Source organism: Vicugna pacos, chromosome 27, assembly GCF_048564905.1.
Source record: "Vicugna pacos chromosome 27, VicPac4, whole genome shotgun sequence".
Lineage (NCBI taxonomy): Eukaryota > Metazoa > Chordata > Mammalia > Artiodactyla > Camelidae > Vicugna > Vicugna pacos.
This window is the reverse complement of record NC_133013.1, coordinates 21,168,992-21,172,966: the sequence shown is the minus strand read 5'-3', so window position 1 is coordinate 21,172,966 and position 3,975 is coordinate 21,168,992. Positions and strand designations below refer to the sequence as shown.

The 3,975-nt window shown below is 44.2% G+C and overlaps 1 long non-coding RNA gene across 1 annotated transcript; it reads right to left on the bottom strand.

Annotated features, from left to right (window-relative positions):
* Positions 1–429: 429 nt before the first annotated feature.
* On the bottom strand, positions 430–3,676 carry LOC140689839 (uncharacterized). Its single transcript, XR_012064975.1, has 3 exons — positions 3,311–3,676; positions 1,691–1,843; positions 430–1,375 (listed from the first exon to the last, which is right to left on the bottom strand). It is a non-coding gene; the product is annotated as an uncharacterized lncRNA (long non-coding RNA).
* Positions 3,677–3,975: the final 299 nt, after the last annotated feature.

The window sequence follows — 3,975 nt, the reverse complement described above, 5'->3', positions numbered from 1 at the left end:
AAATTTGTCTGCACTTAGAGTATTACTTCATTACTCCATTACTTCAGCAGTGATTTGGAAACCCATCTGCAGTGGCGTGCTGGAGCTGTCTGTGCCGCTTTGCAAGAGCTGAATGTCATATTTTCAGGAATTTTGCAAGCCATTCGTGAAACCCTCAGTAGCTTGAAATCAGCCACAGTGGAAGTTTTACACCATGGAAATTGGCAGATGCTACAAATCAGGGCATTTCCGCACCTAGAGAGCTGACTGTTGAACGTTTACCAGTATACTACTGAAGCAGGCTTGGACGGTGGAGTATTTCCCTGGGCAGTTTAAGGCATAGCCTTTTACTCTGAGTAGCATAATCCTTCACATGTTTGGATAACCAAGAGAGAATCTGGAATGTTGCCCTGCTCTCTAAATGCTTTATTATATTACGTGCTTGACAAAATCAGAGGGGACTTCATTCTGTGGACTAGACATACTTGAATATTTTAATGAGCAATGAGGCAAAATTTCACGATGCTAAGGAGCTTAGAGACCAGTCAAATGGTTACTCAATTGCTCATTTATTTTCTAAAGACACACACACACACACACACACCCCTTGTAGTTTGTGTAAGAATAGTCAAATACTCTCTGCCTGAGTATTCAGCTCTCTGCTTTTGAGACTAATTTTCATTTCTTACATCTGAGTAGAGCTAAACTCTCCTCTTTGGGGTTGTGGGACAGACACGGAGGACTTGGGTCATTTTAACTTAAACAGGAGAGGGATTCTTTTCCTCCTAATACTCTTCTGAAGGCAAAAATGATGGGCAGCGGTACCATCCAATGAGAACGCTACTCCTTCTGTTGAAGTGAAATTAATAGGCAGGTCCCTTCCTCTTCTTTAGTAGCTCTAGTGAAAAGCAAGCTGGTATATAGCTGTCTCACGTCTATCTGTTCCTACAATGTAATGTTGATCTTTCTGAGAACAATGCCCCCAGATCATTATGGGTCTCAAGTTGGGAATAATAGTTAACAGTTACAGTTTGTTTTCTTTTTTCCCCAAGAAGTAAACACACCCAAACACACATACGCACACACGCGCACGGAATACACAGTGAATGTCAATGGGGCTCTAAGCCTATAAAGAGGAATTCAACCACAGGTCTCCTGGAATATTTGCACGGCATGAACGTTGGTTCAGTTTGGCAGTGGTGCTAAACTGGCTCCATTTAGCACTAATAATTTAGTATTAGTCATGGGAGAAACTGGGTGCACTGCACAGCCAGCCAGGCTGTTAACTCTGCTTTCGTCGGTACTGCTGTTCAGTTCTCATCTGGGTTCTCATTGCGTATTCCTCAGAGCCTCTTCAGCTATTCTAAAAGCTCCGTCCCTTTCTCCTCTTTTTTTCCTAAAGTAAAAGACAGAAAGATAAAAGAGAGACAACAGTGTGAACAGCTGCCTCCCCTAGAAAAGAGAGAGACCTATAGCTGAACAGAAACACTTCAGTACCAAGACTGTGATGTTCGTGGGCTCTCCAATTTTGTGCTCATCATCTTCACTTACTAAATTTTAATTTCCTAATTTTAATTTCAATTCTTTTAATATTTTAGATGGCCCTCTAATTCTGCCTTCACATTTCACATTTTTATATTTTGGAAGAACATTTATTTCCTTAATTGGTAAAAGGTGATCTTTGGAAAAATTGCTTGAAAGGTTAACTCACATAGCTTCCTCTGCTCAACGGAGATTAGGGCCAGTATGGATCCTGTTTCAAGACTTCCTGTTTTAGAATCCTCAGTTTTGTTGTGTTTGCTGCATGCTTCCTCTGTATGGAGCTCACATCCGTCTCTAGCGTGAAATGCACGTCTGCAGCAATCTGTCCCCGTGCAAAGGTTGTGTCGTTGTTCTTTCCTGGACTCCAGTGCAATGCACTTGCACTGGCTTCTCGCCAAAGCACAGTATCTCCAAGGAAACCTGGGGCTGGTTGCCATGGACACTCCCTTTGCTGATAAGTCGCATCACACCTCTCCACTTCTAAACACACCCACGAAGCAAGTCCTTGGGTGATCAGGCAATTCTATTCATTGACATTTCCAAACCTCACAAACTCACATTCATTTCATGTGCAAGGAATAGACACTCAAAGGGGCCTTGCAAATATTTGTACCTGCCCAGACTAGACTAGCATGTAGTGAAGCCATCTCCCTGTAGTTTGGAGAATAAGTCAGCTTTAGCAAATACCAGGCCTGAATTGGAGCAATTCCGCTGAAATGATCAGAGCAGCAGAATGAGGGCCGCCTGTGAAACCTGGTCCTTGTAGCCAGATTATAGCTGATTCACTTCTACTTGATTGAGGGGCTACATCCCTCTGTGCTCCCTCTGGGGGTTTTCGATGAAACTGGGGTGGCCTGTAGGGATCATTTATGCTAGCAGTGTCCATGTTCAACAAGTGACAGGTTTTTTTTAACAGTGAATGTTTTGCTTATGATTTCACAGTGATTAGAAACCAGATGTCTGTCACCTTATTAGCTTCTCCTGAAAAGTTTTTCTCTTAAATGTGGAGAGCTGATGGTAGTGGAAAAGCAGGTTTTTCTGAAAATCTTCCAACCTGATCTGTTTTCTAGCACAGAACGTTTTGGGCCATCAGTCTAGCTAACTCTGCTTGCTAACTGGAAATTCTATATTAAAAATCAAAGAGAGTGACCTCCTTGGGACATGGTCCTGTGGTCCAGTTGGTTATTTAGCCACACATTCTTTTGGGTCTTTACTCACTACTTGACCACTAAAATTAACTGTGAAACAAAGGGACGCCAGACAGGAGCTGTGGTTTCCCATCAGTCCACAAAGATGAGGTCATATATACTTAAACGTTTAACGTAAACCAACAGTACATGTGAACAGATAGAGAGGAAACTATGAAAACATATACTTCACTTGTTAACGTTTGTTATGTTACAGGGGAGGGGAGTGCGTGAAATTGGAGAGGAGGCAGAGGAAGATTACCAACTCTTTCCTCCAACTATTTCTGTAGCGTTGGCTTTTTAAAATGAGGATGCATTATTTTTGCAGTTAAATAGGCAAGTTATTTTTTTAAGGAAAACTGATGGCAATTTTTCTTTTTATTCTTGAACATATAGTTAGTTATGTGCTATGAATATAAAAAGTGGATGCAGATAAGCTGTAGGAGGAGGTATGTTTTGTCTTCCCCAGGAGCACAGGCTAAAGATGGCTTTATAGACGGTTAGAAGAATTTAAGAGTAAGAAGGTGACTGATTCCACCGGAGGGGTCTAATTTCTCTGGCCCTTCCCATACACTGATGACAGTGACCACAGTAGAGCATACCTGGAGGGAAGTCTGCAGGACTGAAAGCTAGGGAGAAGTATCATTCATCCGCCACAGTCCTCCTGGGAGTCCAGCTGTACACTGCCTGTGGGGCCAGGATGAGGGACAGCTCGGCATGGACTTCCTGAGAAAGCGGGGCTCCATCGGAAACAGTGTGAACCTCCAATCACGTTGGGGGGCTGTACCTGAGGGTCGGTGCACAGGGATCATTTCACTCTGACACCGTAGCTAGAATCTGATGGGAGAAGAGCAAGCAAAACCACAACAGGCAGAAAGCTGGAAATCTGGGTGCGAGGGCCGGCAGGGACCTCCAGGAAGAAGACATGAGCTTGGACAGCAGACCAAAGACCAAGCACGCAGAGCTGGTGTTTGACTGCGCGGCCCAGCCAGACGCAGAGGAACCGCGGAGGAGCCGGTTGCCCATGCTGGGTCTGACCAGTGCCGGGTCATAACGCCCTTCCCACTGCTGGGCGCTGACCTGGGAGTGAGACCGTCCCTCCCCCGGCCTTCCCGCCTGAGGTGTGACAAATTTCTCCATAGCCTTCAGCCGGACGGTTCAGAGAAGTGTTTTCCTTTGTGTTAGTGCTGACTACATCTACCAGAATTTGTCTGCTATTTTCTTTCCTTCCTCCTCTTTTTTTTTTTTAAATTTTCAAAGAACCAGT